This window comes from Peromyscus californicus, unplaced genomic scaffold, assembly GCF_007827085.1.
Source record: "Peromyscus californicus insignis strain IS unplaced genomic scaffold, ASM782708v3 Scaffold_9__1_contigs__length_137607984, whole genome shotgun sequence".
NCBI lineage: Eukaryota > Metazoa > Chordata > Mammalia > Rodentia > Cricetidae > Peromyscus > Peromyscus californicus.
Genome location: NW_026294617.1, coordinates 39,683,518 through 39,707,257, shown reverse-complemented (window position 1 = coordinate 39,707,257; position 23,740 = coordinate 39,683,518). Strand labels below are relative to the sequence as shown.

Here is a 23,740-nt window from a genome sequence, read left to right as displayed (position 1 = left end):
GACCATCTAAGATTTGAACAACACCTGCTCTCTTAACAGGAAGACAGTTCACTGAAGCAGAGCAGGATCGTCCTCTGTGCTTAAGACAATGGAAACAATGTGAAGTCCTATCATAGGCCTGTCTCCTCTGTTTAATGTGAGCATCAACTGCTAGGCTTCTGGGTGCTGCCCCTTCTCTATTCTTCCTTCTTCCCTTTCTCTCCTTCTTTGACTTCCATCCTTTTTTCTTCTTCCCATTTCTAGGTTCTGTGTTTAGAGGTGAACACAGACTTTCCTCAAAGGATTTTTTTATTCAAATAGCAGGGTGGGAGGGTCATGGTAGGGATACAAGCAACAAGCAAATAAATAATAAATAAAAGGAAAGCACAGGGATAGTTGCATATGGAGATGAGCATTTTTAAGTAAAACGGAGAAGATAGAAATGGAAAATTGTGTTGCATAGGACATGAGGCGGCCATGTCCTGAGGAAAAAAAGGATTGCTTGGGGGAAACAACAGGGCTAAACTCACTGTAAGACAGGCTATCTGAGGGCAAGTAGACAGAAATGGGCTGCCTAACCTCAAGGAATTTACAGTCGAGCACGAGGAAACAAGAATCATAAACGAATCACTCTCAAACTGCAAAGCTATGACCACAACATTTTGGCTCTATGGGAAACATGAATGTGTTGGTTATAATAGAGGTGGGGTGGGCAGGCACACACGGCCCAGGTTTGCTTCTGATAAAGATGACCAGGTTGTTCTCCACTGCCCTCTGATATGGTCTAGTCTTAGAACAGAAGGCAGGAAGTGCATCACTGCTGAGAAAGAGTAGTGCCATCAAGAAAGGCAAGTGGAAGAAGCAAGCAGAAGGAAGCACAGCCATAGAAAGGGATTGGGTAAACATCTTTAGCCATATAGTACTGCAAGCGCTGTGCATTTACTCCCTGGAATTGAAGCCATGCAATAGTCACCTCCTTGTTTTGAGGTAAGTGAAACAGGTATTTCTACATGTGACCAATCTCTTATTTGGGACCAACATAACAATGATAATTCACAATTCCTGAAGATAGACTATTGGAATCATTCCCAGGCATGTGGGTATGCATGGAGCCCATGAGCTGATGTAGGGAGTCTTCTTCACCCACTTGCCTCCTTCTTCTTTGAGGCAGGCTGTCTCAGTCAAACCCAGAGATCACAAATATGACGAATTCAGCCCACCAGCTTGACCTAGAGATCCAGGGACCCTGGCTGCTCAGTACCAGAATTACAGGCAGGCTGCTAGGCCCCGCGTGCTTTCGCTTAGGCGCTTGGGTTCTGAACTCCAATCCTCATGCCTGCTGCGTCGTACAGGTGTCCTAGTTTTCCTTCTTTTGCTGTGACATAACCTGATAAAAAGCAGCATAGAGGGAGAAAGGGTTGATCTGGCTTACAGTTCCCTTACATCATTGCAGGGATTTTTAGAAATAACACATACAACGGGAACTATGAAACAGGTAGCAGCATCACTTGGACTTTCACATCTACGGTCAAGAGCAGAAAGAAGAAACAGGTCCTTGCATGTTAGCTCTCAGCCAGCTTTCTCCTCTCCTATGAGGTCTGGGTCCCTGCCTAGAGTGTGCTAGGATCCACAGTGGGCTAGGTTTTCCCATACCGATTAACAATCAAGACGAACACCCTCAGACACGCCCACAGGCCACCCGGTCTAGACTATTCCTCCTTCAATTTCTCAGGGGATTCCAGATTATGTCAAGCTGACAGTTAAAATGGACCAGCACACATTGCAAGCACATGAAGCACCCAGTTATTTCCCTGGCCCAACTTTGATTTTTGATATAACCGTATGGAACAAGTGCCATTCCTCATGCTGATCATGGTAGTCATCATCTTCATATATATATATATATATATATATATATATATATATATATATATATATATATATATATATATATGTATGTATGTATATATGATAGAGGCTGCAGAGTTGATCCTCCGACCAAAGCTTCCCAATTAATAAGAGATCCAGCCTCCTCATCTACAAAATTCCACATGGAATTCCTAAAGTCATGGAATAATAGTAAGATATGACAGATTTCTAAACAAATGTATCTAAGATAAAAGCACGTTGTGGGGGGCTATAATTGAAATAATACAATATGTAACATTGGCCTTTATATAAATAAAAAATACACAATTAAACATAAAACAGATAGTGGGGAGGCCAAAGTAGACATTTCATCTATTTTTGCTTACGCTATGTAATTATATGTAATGTTGTGAAACACTTTCTATTATGCTATGAAATTATATGGTGCTGCTAAATACAGAATTCCCTGGTAATTCTTTTATTACAGTATATATACATATATATGTATACATTTGGATTATAGTATGAAAGGATTATAGTATGTGAAAGAGCTAAATTATATACATATATATATATATGTTATTAACATTGCTCATTGTAGAAAAGTCTGTGACCTTTTTCTTTGAAAGACATGGCCACAACCTTATTAATTCTTAAAACTGACACTCACAAATATAACAACCGCCAGGGTTATTTTTCATTGAGTACCTATTCATGCTTGACATTCCTTTCCTTTGATTTATAGTACTCTACATTTCTGTCCTTTTTCATTCCATTGTGTTTTCTCTCTCTCTCTCTCTCTCTCTCTCTCTCTCTCTCTCTCTCTCTCTCTCTCTGTGTGTGTTTATTTGTCTGTCTGTGTGTCTGACTGAATCATCAACTGTACCATCCTATTATTTCTCACTCTTCTGAGATCCCTGAAATGCTTAAAATGTCTTTAAACCATGTCTCAAGGGATGTCTTAATCCTCTGACTAAGACAAAACTTTGTCACCTCAAAAATTGATACAAGTTTCATAGACACATTCTTTCCACTTTACCTTGTTCAACAGCATGTGAACTGGGAGATATAATTATAAATTATTATTTTGTGTTGTGTGTGTGCCAGCACATGTATGTACTTGTGTGTACTTACCCAAAGAAGCCAAAGCTCTCATTACCTGGAGCTGGAGATTTCAGCAGTTGTGAGCTCCCTGACATGGATGCTGGGAACCAAACTTGGTTCTCTACAAGAGCTGTACATGCTCTTAACTGCCATGTCTCCAACCCCTGATTTTAATATCAATGTACTGGCCATTGCTTATTAATCCATTTAACAATTATTTATTGATCTTTGACAATATGTGAGGATTTATGGCTGCTGTTTTCCTCAGGGTGTTCTATTAGTCTGAGGTGGAGAGAATTTTGGAGAGAATACAGATGGGAAAGCTTGTAATGAATACACCAGTTCAGTTAAGTTCAACAGGCCCTACATGCTCACCATGTGCTAAGCAGGTGGCAAAGAGGATAGGGTGGGGCCAGGCCTTGGTCCTCATGGGATTCTAAGCCACTGGTGAGTGGTAGAATTATCCACCAACTGTTAACAGCTTCATGGCGAAGAAAAATAAAATCAGAGAAAAAGTCATGAAGGACCAAGAGACAGACAAGTGACTTGATCAGATGCAGACTGCTAACACTCATCACCCAGCAATGTGAAAGGGAAGTGTGGTTTTCAGAGTAATCATATTGCCCTATGGGAAGTCTGTTTGTCATGCCTGTTTCCCAGAGGCTGGGCTGCCAGAGAGCAGGAGCCTGGCATTTCTTCTGTAAGTCCCCTGGGGCCTTGCAGCTTTCTCTCCTTGCTTCCTTAAACCCAAGTCACAAATCTTCAGCAGGTGATAGGAGATTATCTGATCAAGGTCATTTGCACTATGGCAAGAATGAAGAGCATTTGTGTCCACCAAGGACAGTTTGTCAGCTCTAATGAACTGCTAATAGAAATGGCTTTGTGCACCCTGGGGACGGATACCAGCTCCTCTCCTTCACAGACTCCTCCCCACAATTCTCACCCTTTCTTTCCCTGCTGAAGGAAAGGAGAAATAGAAGCAGGTGAATCTTCAGATGTCAGACATTCTAACATGACTTTGAATCTCACAGAGGTAGACAAGGTGCTGTTAGAAATGAGGTAGCTGAAATTAGGCCTGTGGCTGTCAACATTTTGGATCAATATGCAAAAGCCTAGACTAACAGAATCAATTTCTGGGAGTGAACCCAACATATTGATATCATAAAGCCCCCTGGATGGTTCCAGTGTACAGCTTACTGCTGCTGAGCTAGAATTCAGAAATGCAAGTCATTCGGGATCAGGAGCAATCCATTGGTCTGCTCCATTTCTGCATGTGATGAGTAAGATTTATTTGGTTCAATAGAAACAGTAGTATCTGTAGGAAAATAGTTTGGGCAAAGTGGTGTTCATATGCTTCTGTAAATTAGGGAGTTAAGATAGCTGTGGAGAGCAGAATTGGTGAAGGAAGAATACCTTTAGTCTCACACTTGCTTGGTGCTCCTCAGGCAAACAAAGCAGGTTTACTCTATTAAATATGTACTATTGGCCCATGGGCATAAAAGCAAACTAGACTAACCATTGAGACCATGAAGAAGATAATCCTACATGTTTTTAAATGCTTAGGTTGCTGTTGCTTTGAATTCCATGCCTTATCTCTGCTACAGAAACATGTCCCAAAACCCTTCGAGAGATGTCAGAGTGTCAGAGAAAGTGTGTCCTGACACTTTCTTGTATGTACTCAAACAAGAAGTATCCAAAACCACTTTCGTATATTTTACTACATTTTAGACATTCACTGAACACATTTACATATTTAAATCATGCACACAAATTAATAAATGCCTCACTTGATTTCAGTTGAAGTTTTTGTTTCAGGTCTAAATGTACAGCACCGTGAGTTCGCCATCAGTCCAGTTGGCCCACCAGCTGTGACTGGATTGATCTGAATGCTCATGCTTCCTCAAAGGGCATCAGAAGTACAGAACTACAATAGACTAACCCTGCAGCTTCCCAGTGCTCTATGTCCTTAAACAAGGAGGAGCATTCTTTTCCCTTTTCAAACTTTCAAGTCGTAGCTTACCACGTCACCAGACAATGATGCACTTTCACGCTAGATGTTATTGCCATCAGTTTTTCTATCTGGGCTACAAGAAATGGAATGGCTGGAATAACCCCTGCTTCCCCTAGAGGCTGTGGGCATAGGGTGAGCAAGAGTAGATTCCAAGCACCTTGGAAGGTTCAGTCTAGCAATGACAATGATTTTGAAGCCATAAGTTATGACCAGTTACATAAATCACATGGATGGATTTGGAATATGTGAAAGAAATGTGTATGACTAATAGGTCTAAGCAGACAATTATCTCTTTGAAAGTATTTTTTTTGTATTTGTTTTTATTTTATTTTTTTTTCAAGACAGGGTTTCTCTATGTTACAGTCATGGCTGTCCTGGAACTCGCACTTTTTAGATCTGGCTGGCCTTAAGCTCACAGAGACCCACCTGTCTCTGCCTCCCAAGTGCTGGAATTAAAGGCATGTGCCCCTATGGTAGGCTTGAAAAGTATAAATTTAACCTTATGGGTGTGTGTGTGTGTGTGTGTGTGTGTGTGTGTGTGTGGTGTGTGTGTGTGTGTGTGTGTGTGTGCCTGAGTAAATGTTTATGCACCACACATGTTCAGGAGCTCTCAGAAATCAGAAGAGGGAGTTGGAGCTCCTTGAACTGTAGTTACAGGTGGTTGTGCGCTGATATGTGAGTGCTAGGAGCCAAACCTGCATTCTTTAAGCGAAAACAGTAAGTACTCGGTCACTGAGCCATTGTTCCTGCCTCACTACCACCACCGCCGCCGCCACCACCACCACCACCACTGCCACCACCACCACCACCACCACCGCCGCCACCACCACCACCACCACCACCCCCATCCTCTTTTGCCATCAGATTCAAATGTCTAGACTTATAGACATACTTGTCATCAAAATATGTGCACTACACATCTAGCTGCCTGAAGCCCTCTTCTTTTCTAAGCACAGAATTCTCATACTAGTTGCGTGAAATACTGGCTGTTTCTGTTAACTGGCAAGAAATCTGTATAGTCTTTCAGGGCAAGGTTGCCAGCAATCTGTGGCTGATCATTATTACTATTGCACCCTGGCCCTTGCTGGGGTTTTTGGTGTCAGTTTAATTCATTTTGCAGAGTGAATCTTTTAAAGCTGTGACACCAACAGACAAACACTGGCTGCTACCCTTTAATATTTTCAAGGACTGTAACATGCAAGCTTTGAAATGGTATTTGAAAAAAAATGAATATCCAATTGTGTTATCTTTTGTTTTGTCATAGATAAAAGTGCTTTTAAAAATTGTTTGTCCTTGGTGTAGTTACCATTTATCTGTTCCTAGATATAAGCTAATATGTGCTTATTTCAAATAATATATCAAGTGCCTATAATAGGAGTGTATTGAATCCTTTCAAGGCAGCACAGTAGAGATATTTATGCATGATTATTCTCAACTAGTCTATAACTGCCACCCACAAGCTTACTCCCATGCAGAGCATAAGTTCCTTCCACAGCTTCAGACGCCCACTCTCCACAAAAACACTTTCCTGCTTGTCATTCACTCTTTACAATTAAATAAAAGCTAACAGTATGAAAGAGGCTGGCCACACTGCTCCTCCTGTAGCATAGCTTTCTAAAGATAGTTTAAACTAGAAACTGAGTCAGGACATCTTTTCCCCTTGGGAGATCCTTAAAGTTTGTTTATCCAAGCAATGTTCTGGTGGGTCTGTCTGTTAGAAACCAAAAGTAACTTTCAGGGTCCCCAAATACCAAGTATTTCATGAAGGCAATAAAATATTGGCTTTGCTAGGTTAGTCTTTAGTATGTTTAGATAAAGGACACCTTGGGCACCTAATCGTACATAGATAGTAGCCTAAAGTATTAAGAAACAGAGCACACACAAACTTGTGGCATAACTAGAATTGTCTTCACTGAGAAGGAAGTAGCCAAAGACATCATTTTGTTCATTGCCAAACAACCTGGTAATTCAGGCTCAACACTCACAGTTAGAGTTCCTGACAACAGTGTACACATGCTCAACACAGCACCTGAGCCATTTCCCACTTGTCAGAGTCCCATTGGCTGGAACTTGCCTTTGGCTGCTTCCTGGCTTGCTGACTTATCTTTGACCTCCATTGGTAGCAAGGCAAAATTATACCCCTCCCCCAGCCTAGTGGACCTGGACTGCATGTGGATGCAGCAACAATTCTGACAGAATCAGATCAAGAACTAGTGACTCATTATTTAAGGAAGTACTGTTCTTCCCAGGACATTGGTTCCTTTACAATAAAAAGGAATAGGATTCAGACAATCTCTTTAATTTGCAGTTTTCAGTGGATGTTATATACCTCTACTCCATGAAATTATGACCAGAAATGACTTCATGATTGGGCCTTTAATAAATTATAGTTAGTGTTGTTATTTTAAGTGGAAATTAATTATAAATTTTAAAATAGAAAGCATTTTTAAAAAAATAGTGCCTATTAAGCTTCACATCTGTTCAGAATATGAGGACTCAAATCAAACACAAAGGTTAAGAATCATGCAGCTATGGATTGTAAGATAGTCCAATCATAGGGATAGAGGTTAGTTAAGGTTTTTAACCAGATCAGTGGACTGTAACTTTAACAGACCCCAAACATTTTCTTGAATGAGCGATAATTGAGAAACATCACTCTTTGGTCCTACCTCCCAACACCACCAATGCTTAGCTCGAACCAGGGCCTTGAGCTGGGTAGAGGAAGCATTGCATTGCTCTTAGTTGTCCAGTGCATACCTTTGTTTTATCCAACATTCCTGACCTACCTTACAAGCAAAAATAAAAGACAAGTCAAACTAAATCAAGCAAACCTACCAATTTCCAGAAGACAGACAGTCGCATGGGAACAACTTCCTTTGGAGTTCTAAGGGGCATATCATATGTCCTTAGTTTATTTGTATACACACTCAAGGAATTTGGTCCAGGAAAAAAAATTCAATCACCTTTTGGTATCTTTTAAGTAACATGAGTCTAGCAGTTGCCCAGAACTCTGAGAGGAAAATAGTGGTTGTGCTGCTGAGGACCCATTTGTACCAAATGCTTGTGCCACAGGAATGAAGGGTTCATGCCAGGAATAATTCACCTTTGAAAGGTATTCTTCTCTAACATGGTGGGTTTCTAATGAGAGGGAGTAGCAAAGCCAATAAGGCAGGTGATGAGGCTCTTGGCTTTTGGAAAGATGTCCTTCACAGATAGTGCTCACCAGCTCCGAGTCAACTTGTTAGGCCTTAAGGCATGTGTTCCTCCTACATCCTCTTCCTAAAATCTAGTTCATCTCTACACATGTATGCTACTCTTATTATTCAACTGATTTATCTTCAAATCAACATCTAAAGGCATATGCAATTATTATGCACAACACAATTTCTTGAAATTAGACATTTCAGAATTGTAACATCTAGTTTGTTAACAAATGTATGACTTTTCATAGTTGCCATTTGTGTGTGTGTGTGTGTGTATGTGTGTGTATGATGAGTGCATTTAATTAATATCAATTATCTTAGTAATGAAGTACCAGTACTGCCTCACTCTGTTTAGAATGGCTGTTATCAAAAAGACAAAACATAACCATTGTTGTTAAGACTGTGAAGAAAAAGGAATCCTTTACACTGCCAGTAAGGATGTGAATTGGCATATGCACAGTATGAAGGTGCCACACAAAATTGAAAATGAACCTTATATATGATTCTAGCACCACACCATTTCCTGTACATCAAAGAAAAGAAAACAATATTTTGAAGAAATATAACACTGTTATGTTCATTGCTGCACAATTCAAAATAGTTCTTATAAAATCAACCTGAGCATTTGTCAATGGATGCATGGATGAAGAAAGGGCATACCTTTCCAATTGCAGAAAATCCAATGTTCTCAAACTCTTATGCTTCTGGATTATTCTGCCCTAGCCAGGAAGTAGCCTAAGTATCATCATGTTCTCTCCTACACAGTATAGATATTTATGGGTTTATTCCCCCATACACATGCACTTGGGACCACATGGCATGTATTAAGCAAAAATGTGATAATACAGTGAGTCGTCACATCGAGATAATTTGATGGTAGGAAGGAATGCATTGATAATTAGTTAGTAAGCACTTCATATCTCTGTAGAACCAGTATAACAAACATTTTGTTATGTTTTATTTTTTTTTCTTTAAAGGGTGGCAGGAGTATTCAAGGCTGAGTTTATAAACTTACATTGTATGTGTCTGTCTCCCTAAGGGGAGTGATGAGTAGGACTCCTTGGTCCACCTAAGGTCATCCTTCTAGCCCATACTTTGTCCTAGACCAGCTAGTAAAATTTTATTGTCAGGTTTTGACTCAGACCAGGAGTAGAAGGATTCATATTTCATGCCACTAACTTTTTGAGTATGAGAGAAGGACATTTTTGGTGTTGTGCACGTGTGCGTGTGGATACGTGTGTCTGTATGTGTACATATCCCTGTGATGTGGTTGTATACGTGGAATGTGTGGACATAGTCTCATGTGCATGTGTGCAGAGGCCAGAGATCCACCTCAGAGTCCTTCTTCAGGTACCATCCACTATTTTTTGGGTTTAACACAGGGTCTACTACTGACCTGGAATTTGCCAACTAAGCTAGCCTAGCTGTCCACTGAGGCCCCAGCAATCCTCATGTTTCCATCAGCCCAGTGCTGGGATTATGGCTGTGAGCTGCTGCTATACCTGGCTCTGGGGCTCCAGCTTACATCCTAGTGCTTACAGAGCAAGCTCTTTACCAACTAAGGCAGCTCCCCAGCCTTGGCATTTGTTCTTGTTGTCCCTCACTAACTGATATTGAGGCTGTTAAATCAACTAAAAACATACTTTTCCAGTAAATTATTCAATAGTCCCTCAGCAGTTCACACCCCTCAATCCTTAGTTCAGTCCAGCTGATGACTTAAAGGTGATTGTTTAGATTGTTTACATCTCTTGGGTTAATTGTAACAATCAGAGAAAATTTATAATCAATACTAACGGAAGTAGGATGCTGGTACTTCTAGGACTCAACAGTCACTGATGCTTTGGAAAGGATAAATGAGGGGACCTCAGAGAGGTTTGTAGCTAGAGTTTTCCGGCCTGGCCCACAGTCAGGACAAATCTCTGTCACCCACCAGTCCCACAGCCGCTCAGACCCAACCAAGTAAACACAGAGACTTATATTGCTTACAAACTCTATGGCCATGCCAGGCTTCTAGCTATCTAGTTTTTACATGTTAAATTAATCCATTTTTATAAATCTATACCTTGCCACATGGCTTGTGGCTTACTGGCATCTTCACATGCTGCTTGTCATGGCAGCGGCTGGCAGTGTCTCCTCCCACCTTCCTGTTCTCTCAATTCTCTTCTCTGTTAGTCCCACCTATACTTCCTGCCTGGCCACTGGTCAATCAGTGTTTTATTTATTGACCAATCAGAGCATTTGACATATAGACCATCCCACAGCAGAGGTTGTCTCTTGGGGCTGAAAAATAACCATTTCTACTTCATATGCATATAGAAATTAAGGCTCACGATGACCCTCACTGATGTAGAATATTATTTTAAGATGTGTTACATTTGTTTATGCCGTGGAACATTTGTTTAATGATACAAAGATGTGTTGCATTCCTTTATGTTGCATTTGTTTAACTCTGTGAAGCTGAGTTACTTTGCTGATCTAAAACACCTGATAGTCTAATAAAGAGCTGATCAGCCAATAATGAGGCAGGAGAAAGGATAGGCGGGGCTGGCAGGTCGAGAGAATAAATAGAAGGAGAAACTTGGGAGGAGCAAGAAGAAAGATCAAGGAACCAGAGAGAGGAAGAGTGAGGACACCAGGGTCCAGCCACCCAGCCACAAAGCCAGCTATGGAGTAAGAGTGAAAATCAGATATACAGAAGTAAGAAAAGGAAAAAGCCCAGAAGCAAAAGGTAGATGGGATAATTTAAAGTTAAGAAAAGCTGGCAAGAAACAAGCCAAGCTAAGCCCAGGCATTTATAATTAAGAATAAGCCTCCATGTGTGATTTATTTGGGAGCTGGATGGTGGGTCCCCCCAAAAGAGAAAAAAATGAACAAAAACACTTCACAAGACATCAGTGTACATATTTTCAAATAGCTAGAGTGATAGTCAATTATGCTGTAACAATTTCTTTTTTAAAATCTTATGCTAACAAATTTAAATAATTTTTGAACCCTTTTAACTTTTATCAAACTTGACCTATTACAGAAATTAAAGGGCAAAAATGTGTAGTTAACCTCTGAAGGCTAGCCTGTCTTATCTGCAATTCATCTAATACAATAATTTATCTCCAAGGAAACTTCTGACCTGTGTTGTAATTGCTACTTCTCACACCCAAGTATTTCCTGGCCTGTGTTAATCAGAGATAATGGATCTTTCAGTGCATTCCTGCCCCCAATTCACACATGTGCACATCACTGCAAATGTTTGCTCTTTGTCTCTTGGCCCCCAGTCTATAAGACTCAACCCTTTTTGAGTACCAATTCAAGAGATTTCTCTCTCATGACACAGTAGCACCATTCTGCTTTCTGATATGTCAAGTTCAGTCATGCCCTGGACCTGGCAATGACACTTCTTTCACCTTGTTATTGCCTTACATATCATCTTTTTAAAGAGGAGATCTCAAGAGCCCAGACAGGGGAAAAGCCCTACCCCACTGTCTCTGTTATTTAACTTTGCTGAGCAGATTGGGCATAGCACTGTCATAAGGACCCTTTGGAAAGTGCTGTACTTAACTGATTTATCCAGTGCTTCACCCTTCCAGACTGTGGACTCCTTAAGCGTGGAAACTTGATCTAAGTTATTACTGCTTCCCTGGCTCTAGAACCATGCCCAAAACACAGGGTTTGGTAAATAAATGCACAGAGAAGTGCACTTCAAAATGAAAACCAACATTTCTCACATGAGTTAAAATCTTCATGTAATGTAATTAGTGTCACCTAACAACTCTTGGGGTAGGAATACAGTATGGAAAAATGGCTCCATATGGCGCCATATTGAAGTCATGGAGTATTAGAATTGCTTCTTACTTCTTTGAATTTTCTCTGAAATTTCCTGATCTTGTCTTATCCAAACATCTTATGTAAATGCAGACTTTTCTGCATCTAATTAAACAATGCCAGGAATTTCCCTTTAAGTATTTTTTTATTTGTTGAGGTTATAATATAATTATATCATTTAGAGTGTCATTCTCCAGAGAGCCTTCAGTGTGTCACTGCTGCACTCTGTATGCAATGCTCAGCTACTTAGAACGTCAGTCTCTAAGTTGGAGCTGCAAATGTGAGCTCTTGCATCCAAACCAGAAGTTGGCTTGCTTTCCTTATGAAAAGCTAAGTAGATGCAGTATCATAACACACCACATGTCCAGCCTGGAGATCAATATGCCAGGATCAAGTTTTGTGACTTTATCCACCAATCCACTCTCTGAACTTGTATGTTTTTCTTACTTAAGAAAAAATGTGAACAATAGCTTTGATTTTACAGAATTGTTGAGGATATGAAGTTAATAATATGAAGCACCTAACAAATGATGGCACAAAAAAATGCCCAGCACTTCTTCATCATCATCTTCATCATCATCACATCATTATTTTGGGCCTTACAGTCTCAAGAGCAGAGGCATATTCTTACATATTTCTATATTACATTTTGAATACACAAGAAAGTCAGTTTCCCTAGAGTAGCTTTGCAATCAACTTCAAAATCAAAACTAGATACAGGAAGTATTACAAAACAACATGCTTAGTCAGGAAAGCATTCTCACAGAGATAGACTTATGGACAGCATGACCTCTAACTGTCAAAGAAAAGCATCCCGTGGATTTCTTGGTGGTAGGGTGGGGATTAAGTTGAAGGCAATGGGGAAAGCAACACAGACTATTACTCTGCCATACAGGATTCTGAAATGCTGGTGGCAGGCACTGTGAACTTGTTTGTTTTTAGCTCAGTGGAAAAAAGCCAACACAGGAAGAGAGAGAGAGAGAAAAAAAAAAAACTGAACGTCTTGGTCTATTTACTGTCTCCTGGGACCACAGTTTAGTTTCAGTTCCCTTGACTCAACAAGAACAGTTTCTCCACCTGACAACTGCATGGGAGCTGTGAGCACAGCCATAACCAAGACCTCCCCCAGGCCACCTTGGGACACAGCTATTTCTGTCTTGTGTGTTTGATTTGTATATGCAGCTCAGAAATGGTGAAATGTTGGACTTAGTCATCTTTTATCAATGGAGCATGGATTATGTGCTGTGCAATTTACTAGAGACTGGGGGAAGGAAGGGAGGGAGGGAAGAAGGAAGGAAGGAAGACGGATCCCAGTGGCATGCGTACACTGCAACCATACTGCAACCATATTTCCAGTAGTTGGGAGGCTGAGGTCGGAGAATCGTGTTCTAGGCCAATCTGAGCTACATATTGAGGCCCTGTCTCAAGCAAACAACAAAAATAAAATTAGAACAAAAAGGTAGAGAGCGGTTAGGCAGTCTACTGCAATTAACTAGGTAGCTGGTAATGAGAGACAAATCCTAGGGGGCTGTCTGAGCTGAGACGTGAATAAGCGATTGTGTCACAGCTTATGGGAAGAACATGCTGGAGAACGAAGAGTGAGTATGTGAAAGGATCTTTGGTCAGTAATTAGCTGGGAACATGCTGTGGTTAAAAAATGAACAGTAGGGCCAGGAAATACTCAGAGCAAGCTATGAGGAAGGGCAGGTAGGTAGAGTTCAAGACACAGCCTTATCTAGGATTTCGGATTTTTTCCTAATGAGAAAGGAAACCATTTAGAGAATTCTGACCAGAGAGTAATGTGGTTTAATTTATAAATTATCAGGTTGTGCTGGCAGGCACACAAGAGTGGAAAGAGTTTCTTAGGGGGCTAGAAGAGCAAAGGCCACATTGTATTATACAATCCACAGGGTGTGGAAGGAGAGCCCACCCAGACTTGCTTTGGACCTAGTTCATAGTCTTGTTGGTAGGTAGAGAATAGCTGAAGAAAAGGACATCAATCAACTGAGTAACTGGGATGGGGTGCTGATTAGTGACAATTACTCTGGCTGGGGCAGAGAGAAGGGTGGGAAGGGAAAGGTTCCATTGGGGAGGATATTGGAATTATGATTTCTGTTAATATCTGAGTGAACAAGTTAATAGTCATTTGACATATGAGTCCAGACATTGGAAGACAGTTCAGGAATGTATTTTTCTATTATTTAAAATTAATAGAAAGTTAAAGAAAGAGAAATGAGCATGTACACAAAACCTGGGTCAATGAACTTGGAACATTGAGACTCAATGAGGATATTGGAAGAGAAAACACAAGTGACTTAAGATTGCAGTTAGTAAGTAGATAAATGGAAGTTGAAAATGAATCTTTGTCTTCCTAACACACACATTAGGTTATGCTTATAGTTATAAATTCATGAGTAGATGATGGGGAAGTCTAGGGATGTTCTAGTGTTACATACAAGATGACAGATTATTCAGTGTGTATAGGATATACAGATTTATGATTTCTACTTTTCTTCCTTACAGAATGGTTTCTGTAAATGTGATTCCATGTGCACATTCAACATAAAAAAAAAACTGTGGCATGATAAACCTATATAGTTTTCCATTATGGTTACTCATTACAGATAATCATTTTATTTTCTAGAGTTTTCTATTTTGCAATATCAAAATAATTTGAGCTAATATAAAATATAAATTTATCAAAATTGAAATAAAAAATAAAGCCCAACAAATAACTCAAGCAGGTGTTGCTGAATTCTATCCACAACATTTAATTCAGAGTGTGATGAGTTAGTAGTAGAACTGACTGTGGAAAGTTATTCTGTACAGTTTGAAAACAAAGAAAACATTTAACAAATTAATGAAAGAAAAAAATAAAATCAAACCAAAAATAATGTAAATGTTAAAAGAATAGTCAAAGTGGAACTGAATGGAAACAAACTTAATTAATAGTATAGTCACCCTGATTGGGAAGGAAGCAGGAACTGGAAGGAAGCTCTGAGCCAAGGAAATTGTACACAATTATTTGGTGATATTTGGGAGGACAGCAAACAAGCAGACAGAATCTCTGAAAGTAGAAATTCTGAAATGATTCTACCTATACTGTATAGAACTGGGTCGATGTATAAGCTGCCAAGGTTGTCAGGCCACAGGGATCTCCCCATGGAAGAATGAACAACGTACAAAGGAGAGGATAAGAAAGAATCCCTACGAAGATGGATTTACCTAATGAATCAGGATGAGCTCATATTACCCAAAATATATAGGAATAGATATAGAAGTTTTCACATATGTATGTTGATATATGCATCTATACTTACATGTTTGTGTTTGCAAACGTGCATATACATTACTATATTCTGCTGAAAGGGTCACAAAACAAAAACATGCGAGTGGCAGGGACCAAGTCTTGTAGTGCCACCAACCAAAGAAATGGTGAATGATTCTAGCAATCCAACTTGATGGAAGTTGTAGCAGCTTAGGCTAACTTTTCATGCTAAAAGTAAGAAAAATCTCACTAATCTGGTAGATGAATGCCATAAGGAACTAGAAGCCAGAATGAATGAAGTTCTGATGCTCAAATATGTACAATTTGACAGCAAATAATTTAGGCAATAAAGAATTACAAGTCGTGGAAAAAGCTGGAAGTTCCTTGAGCCCATACCAGCAACATAGATCAAAGATTATTTGGCCTACGGTAGCTTGGAAACGACATGTAAACATGGAGGAAGCATCACAGTTGGAAGGTAGTGTCTTTGCAAGATTAGATCTTGTTAAACTTCACAATAAAGATTGCATTAGAAAAGAATATCAGTAAATATGTTCAGGGGAAAGTTGTCACTATATAATGGGGAAATGCAGGCATTACCTTGGGGAGGCAGTAAAATTGACATTGCCTGTGCTGGACGAGAGAGCATATGTGACTTTCCACGTTAGCACGAGGGAAAACCCATACCTCTGCAAGACTCCAGCAGAAATGTATAGCCACCCCAAACAGAAGGTGGTGTCAGAAAACGTATGACCACCCCAAACAGGAGGCAACGCCAGAAAAACACTACACAGAAACATGCTAGCAAAATGAAGATTATTTGGATAACAGTTATTATGTACTGTTATAAAAATCTATCAGAAGAGATTTTGTATACTTTCCCCATAAAGAAATAATACATGTTTGAGATAGATATGTTTACCCTGATTTGAAGATTACACGATCTATTCTTGTACCAACACATTACATGTAAGATATTTCTTAGATGTGTACAGATTCTGTTTTATACATCAGTTAAATATACTTGTTTTACAAAAATTTTAAAAGGTGAAGAAAAAGTGTTGGTGAAAGATATCATTTAAATTATTTAGTTTTACCAAAGATAATGATATGCATATTTTCCAAATCAAAGAGAGCAAGGAGGCAAAGCATTCAGCATGATGACTGTTAGTTGCAATGTCTAGTATCTGTGAAAACTGCCAAGAAAGTAATCTTGAGTGTTTTAACAATAAAATAAAATAAAATAAATATGGAGTAATGTATATGCTAATTATTTAGAATTACCCATTACAAATATATGCATGCTTCAAAACAATATGTTGTGCACAATAAATATATGCAATTTTATATGCCAATTAAAAAATAAAAAGAGAAGTAACAATTAAATGTGACTATCAACTCTAGATTGAATTGGTTACTGGAAGGGATAATATTATAAAGGCTGTTATTAAACAACAAAACTGAAGTAGGGACAGAGATTGGATAAAAGTAGACTATTGGTGCAGATTTACAAAGTAAACATTGTCTATATGTGCTAAGAGAGACTTCACTTAGGATTGCACACAGAAGTAAAGGGTATTGTCCTCAGTAGAACAAAGTGAATAGCTACAGAAAGAAACATGCATTATGAGACAAAAAAAGTGTAAGATGCACAGATACCCATTAAACTATTTTATGACATTTGGGGCTTGAAATTATTTTTATTTTCTGTTTTCAAGGCAACCTCTCACTTTGTATCCAAATGTGGCCCCGAACTCGTAGCCTAGGCAGCCTCAAATATTATAGCAATCCTTTTGCGTCCACCTCCCCTGTGTTGGGATTAGAGGTGTGAATCACTATACTCAAACTATAATTCTGAAAATAAGTAACAGTTTTTAAAAAAATAAGCAAAAGTTGCTGGTGAGTATTTGAAACAGATAAACTCCCTTTGCTTTCAGCCTTATCATCGTGAAGAGTGCTTTTGTTGTTTTTCTCATTCAGATCTGTCTGCCATGAAAGGATGAAATAACTTGCTTAAAATTATTTCCTTGTGAAAACACAAATGAAGTGGATTAAGGTGTACTCACGAGCTTCTAAAATATTTATCCAAAAGGAAAACAAGCGGTAATGATGTTTGCAGAGACCACATGACTGCACTTGTTTCCAAGGTGAAAAGAATTTTGAGGATGTGGCAACAACAGAATAAAGCAAAAATAAAGACTCACATTGAACTATCTGTAAATGAAATGCTAACGCAGAAAGAAACTTGTTCCAATCCAAGTACCCATAGCAAAAGGCTAACTTTATTCTCATTAACTTATGGCAGTTCTGAAATTATTAGTTCTAATGACATTTCCCCTTAAATTTTCATTTAAAAATAAAAAGTATTTTTCTCAATGATATTAAAGGACAAGGTCTATCAAATAAAAAATTACAAGCCATTTTCAGTTTTTGTTTACAATGATGAAAAATAAAACTGTAAGGAAAATGGACAATATTAAATCTAAGAACCAAATTTTAATTCAGGTAAAATATTAAAAGCAAAAAAGTAAAAAACTAAACAGCATAAATGTCAGCCAAGTGAAGGAAATGTAACAGTCATTCCCAAAAGAAAATTTACATTTTTAAAATGTAAAATCCAAGAAATCATACTTCTAACTTTTTTCCTACAGCACAGATGTGTAAATTAGACTGTATGTCATTGAATCTATAAAGATGGATATATCCAGTAACAAAGTGGGCTTGCCTGTATCTTTTATTTTTACACAAATAATTTCATAAATTGATATGCACATTCTTTGAATGCATTTATTCACACTGTACATTTTTGTACATATAGTAATTTTACCATTTATTCAGAACATTTATATATATAGTAAATATAAATATGTTCTATTTGTCACCTGCTTGTAAGTTACATTAATAAAAAATGAGAATGTCCAAGGTATGGGGTATACATTTGGTTTTGAAAAGATAGAAGGACCAAAGCATTTTTTTTTTCAAGACAAGGTTTCTTTGTGTAGCCCTGGCTGTCCTGGAATCTCACTCTGTAGACCAAGTTTGCCTCAAACTCAGAGATCCTCCTACCTCTGTGCCTCTTACTCCCAAGTTCTGGGATTAAAGGAATGTACCACCACAGCCCAGCAGAAGGCACAAATGTTTTAAAGGCAGAAGATTTTTAAATTCAAATCATGTCATTTCTCTTACTTTGCATATAAATCATATTCTATCAGAAAACTAAGTTGCTTCTCTTTATTCTTGCACATGGGAAAATGGCTGAATGAAGGAAAAACAAAATAGAAAGAAAGAAAGTCAAGAGTTTCTTAGTGTTCCAGTGTTCTTAGCCAAAAGTGGGGGGAAGGATGGGGGCAGGAAGAGGGAGGAGGGGGATCTGTGGTTGGTATGTAAAATGAACAGAAAATTTCTTAATAATAAAAAAGTATAAATAAATAAACAAATAAGAGTTTGTAAAAAAAAAAAAAACAAATAGCATTAGTGCTTCCAAGTAAAATCATTTTTGAAAAATGCACTTGACTTTTGGTTAGGGTGGGATAATACTCATAAGAAGCAGGGTACTCTCTTGCATGGTGAGCAATTTCCGGATGATCACTGTGTGAAAGAAAAATCTACTCGATCTGAGCTTCTCAGTATCAACCCTGCCTGGGCTTCTTCAATCATCTCACATATCCCTAAAGCATCTACCATATATTCCAGAGCCAACTAGGTCTTGTCAAGATTTGGTTTACAGCAGCTCTGCAGTTTCAACAACCATTCATATCTCAAACAATTGTATCACATGAGTGAAATCTAATGAAGCATCAATATGTGTGTGTATTTATCTTTGTCAAAAGCCAAAATTTGTTTTCAGAAATGTGTTACTTACAATATTCTTTCTAATTCCACCGAAAGCATTTTGACTTGGGGACAGACTTTAAATGCTCTGCTTAAGAGAGTCTCTGAGAAAAAGAAACACAATGCTAATATTGTCCAGAATGTCCCTTCAACATTCGCATGTCTCCTGGAAACAACCAGTCAAGCACTCATGTTTCCTGTCCGTAAATAGATTGTTTTCAAAGAAGAAATTCTAAACTCATTTTCCACAATCTAGAAGCAGGCTGCTAACTCAGACTTAGAATAATTCACATCAACAACAAATCTGTCCTGCCAACAAGACAGCATGTTCTCTATGGCGTTGGCCTTTATTGCCTTGAGTTACAGTGGTGATCAACTTTCTCCGTAATTTTCTCATGGTTCTTATCCAACATGCACTGTAATGTCACATAATGTATAGCATACTCACAATACTTAGTAGTTCATGATATCAAAATATCTTATAGTTAAATGTACAGATATTCGAAAATACGGGTATTGATAAAATAGACATTAGAAGTAGTATTGTTGAGTTAACATAACCAAGTTCGGATAGAAGTATTAGTGAGTTAGTATGTGATACTTAGAGATGAGGAGGCATCATGTTATGGGATTCCAAACTACCAACTTACTTTAAGTTCTCGCTAAAATGTCCAACTGTCATTATCAATTACTTTCCTGAATTTACAATGCTAAACATTTGTTTCCTGACTCCATTGTAAAAAAAATAGTGACTATGGTTACAGTCCAGTGTGTGAAAATAGTTTTAAACAGTCAGGAGGTACCAGGGACTGCAACAGAACCAGGAAGACATCATTGCTCAGAAATACTGCAAAAACAAGATCCAGCAAGACATGAGATAGTGGGGGTTTTCTTTACTGGAGGCCACGATCGTCTGCTTTAAAAGTAAAATTAAATGTGCTCTCAGATAGGCAAGTCTAGATGTTTATTATAGCAAATCTCCAAGAGTGGATGTGTAATGTATGTCATTTTCTTTTATTGTTTAAGTTTTGCGAGTTTTCACAGGCGAACCGTGCAAACCTCAAGTGTGTAACTGAACAGCGCTCTTGAGCACCATTGTCCTCCCTAAGCCGTGGTTGCTGACTTCAGTGTGGTATAATGTTTTTAGCAAACTTAAAAAAGCCAAGACGTACTAAAAGGCAGATTGCTTCTATGCATTGTTATAGATTTAACTTGGACAAGAAGTCTCTGACACTGGCACAAATGGGAAAAGGGCTTCTTCAAGACATAGACTGTTTTAGGATTTGACTCATAAAAGCCATGTAGCTTCATTTACAATTACTAATATGAATTATCTGTGTTCTAGTTTTTTTTTTTTACTATGTTAAGTATAATAAATGCAAAGTGCTCTTATCAGGAAACTTAGATTTACCTATTTAGATTTTAAACTCATGCACTAGATTTACATTTCAAATCATTTTTCACAATTTAAGTATCATAATTTAATAATATGAAATATCCAAAATACTAAATGTTAAATAACATCATTTTTATAGTGGGTAGAAAGAAATATATTTTTAAGAAAAATGTTCAATAAATGGCGCACGCCTTTAATCCCAGCACTTGGGAGGCAGAGGCAGGCGGATCTTTGTGAGTTCAAGGCCAGCCTGGTCTAGATGAGCGAGATCCAGGAAAGGCGCAAAGCTGCACAGAGAAACCCTGTCTCGAAAAACCTAAAAAAAAAAAAAAAAAAAAAAAAAAGAAACATAAAAGAATAAGAGACTGTGAGGAGATTTATGAATGATAGGAATCAACTGAAGGGAGGAAAAATAAACATTCAAATTTATTACTAATCCAAAAGTTTATCCAGCAGTTAGTTGTGTGTTTGTGTGTGGGGTTTAACCTATAAATAAGTAAGATAGTTTTTTATTTAGTAGCTAAAATAACATTCAGATCAAAGAGAACTTTAATTTTTTACAGCTTAGTAAAACCCTATATGTGAGGCTAAAACTTAGTAAATTGATGAAACTTTTCTTCATTTAAAATTCTTACTCTTTACATGAGAGGAGTACCAGACTTACACAGGCTAGTTTGTAATCTGGCCAGCATTCATACCATTATATCATTGGCATAGAAACAGAAATCCAAATAATAAAAGGAAACGCAGCAAGTAACAGGTTCTTCTTACCTCTGGGCCTTGTTTATAGTTGCCGGTCTATCTGCCCCATCCGTGTTTGACGAGCAGCACCTCAGAGAGCTCTGCTCTCTGCCAGACTCTCTTCAAAAGCGGCAAGAACATAGAGTTTTTGCTCTGCAGAAGGGTAGTGCACAAAAAAGAGGAAGTTGCAAAATACCAGTCATTATGCTTTATAAATTCTGCAAAGCCGAGAAATTATTCACGAGGCCCTTCTAATCATGGAAAGTGAACTATAATTTGTGCATCTGTTCATATATAATTAATGCATACACATATTTACTTAAACAAATTTAGAGAAGTCCAGTTATTGAAGTCTGTACTCTGTCAAGTAGTGCTCACTTGTGTAAGAAAATAGCTCCTTGTGGCTAAATAATACTTACAGAAAAACAAAACCAGAAAAAAAAACGCTGTTCTGTGTAAGAGAAGGTGGAATTGGCACATGGCACATAGACTTGCTTTTAAAGATTTAATTAATTTAAAGTCATTGCAGTATGACCCACGTGCACATCAGACTACAGGAGAAAGAGGGCTGGGGGGAGGGAGAGGAAGAGGAACAGGGAGAGAGAGAGACCATGTAAGCTAGCACATTTTCCCAGAATTGGGGTAGTGGTTCTTTACCTGTAAGTCTTAAACTTCCTTTCTCATGGCAGTGGTCTGTTACATGTAGATAAAGCACTGCAAAAATGAAACTGTTACTTATCCACAGTCTCTCACAACTTCAGCCACAAGAGTGAAAAACAGGCACAGATCTTATATCGATGAACATGTAGGTGGTTAATTCTCTTACCAGTTAGGAGAGTAAATTGAATATCTGAAGGAGGATGGCTGAAAAAAAGTCATATGTTTACAAATATTAGGAAGGACTGGGTATCAATGCAGAAACTATAGACAACTACCATAAAAGTCTCTCTATGCAGATAGAAGTGCATATTTCATATATGGAAACATAGATGCACATTTCTCTCAGGTCCAGTCTGACAGATAGTAAAAGCCAATGGGTAGCCAACCAGTAGCACTTCCTCCCACCTTCACTAGCTTATTGGGGAAGAGAAGGAGGTGGATTGCAAGAACAACACTGGAATTATGCAAAGTTTCACACACTGCAAGAACCACTTTCTGGACTTTAGAAACCACCATGCTGAGGGCACCACATTCAGCCTTTTTAGTTTGTTTCTGTTTTTAAAAATAATTTCTTTTCTTTGTGGATTATAATGTAATTACATCATTTCCCCCTTATGTTTCTCCCCTCCAAAGCCTCCCATATCCATCCCCTTCTCGCTCTTTATCAAGTTCATAGTCTCTTTTTTTGTTAATTGTTATATGCATATATATTTATTAATGTATATTCATAAATACTTAGGTGTTACCTGCATAATATTACTTGTATGTTTTCGAGGATGATCATTTGGTATTAGGTAACCAATTGATGTATTCTTCCCTGGGGATGACAATTTCTCTAGCTGACAGTAATCCTTAGTTCCCTGTAGTTCTTTGTGTAGGGTTGCAATGGATAAATGTACACTATAACCCCGTACCTATGGCCCAGAGATCCTTGCAGAAGAGGGCAGAAAGATTTTAAGAGCCAGAGGATCAGGGAGTTTCCTGGGAGATTATGTCTCATAGGAATGTCAGAAGCCACGCCCATAAATTCTCACCAACCTGACTGCCAAAACTTGAGTAGAACAAAGATAATAATAGACATGCTAACATGGATTGGGGGAAAGCCCAGGAGGCCTCAACCCCACACCCTAAGCTTTTTATTTAACTGTGTGGTCAAAAGACCGATGCATTGTGGAATGATTAAAAGTGGAAACATTTTTCATATTACTTATTCACATATTTAATGTGAATTGGCAAGAAGTAAAATCAAATAAGCCAAGTTAAGAGAGTTGCCTGTAGTGAAATACCACAAAAAGAAAACAAACGGGCAAAAAAAATAAAAAACCCTAAAAAAAACAACAACAAAAAAACCCCCAAAAAACAAAAACAAAGCAAAAAACAAAAACAAAACTACAAACAATAACAGCCTACGTGTCATCATCTAAAATTTGATTTGAATTCTTCAGTGAAATCTTGGCAGAATAGTCCATGAAGGAAATGCCACTGATGGGATTCATTTATGCTTAGGTGACTTTTTTTTGCCATGATTCTGTTAGTAAAGCAAGAGGATCATATGGTCCTAAAAGCCCAGTCTTACCTCCTCAGCACCTGTGGGCACACTAGTACCCACTCATTTGTGGTCTCCCTATCTAATGTTTCAGTTACAAGTGTCAACCACAGTTCAATAACATTATATGAAAAATTGAAGAAACGATATATAATTTTAAATTTTCAGAATTCTGTAGCATGATAAAATCTCATGCCAGACTGCCTCTTATTGTGTAGAACATGAATCACCTGAGTGCCTGGTGGACCCACATTGTGGGCATGACCCACCCCTAGTCAGTTATTATCCATATGTGTTCTCAGTGCCTCTGTCACAT

At 38.3% G+C, this 23,740-nt stretch overlaps 1 protein-coding gene across 2 annotated transcripts in view; it reads right to left on the bottom strand.

Moving 5' to 3' along the window:
* Positions 1-21,272, bottom strand: part of Mbnl1 (muscleblind like splicing regulator 1) — a 172,795-nt gene extending 151,523 nt beyond the window's left edge. The window contains exon 1 of one of the 2 annotated variants that reach the window (XM_052731944.1): positions 21,249-21,272. The gene's annotated coding sequence lies outside the window, so the exon portion shown is untranslated. The remainder of the gene's footprint in view (positions 1-21,248) is intronic. The other variant, XM_052731957.1, reaches the window with a different exon arrangement.
* Positions 21,273-23,740: the final 2,468 nt, after the last annotated feature.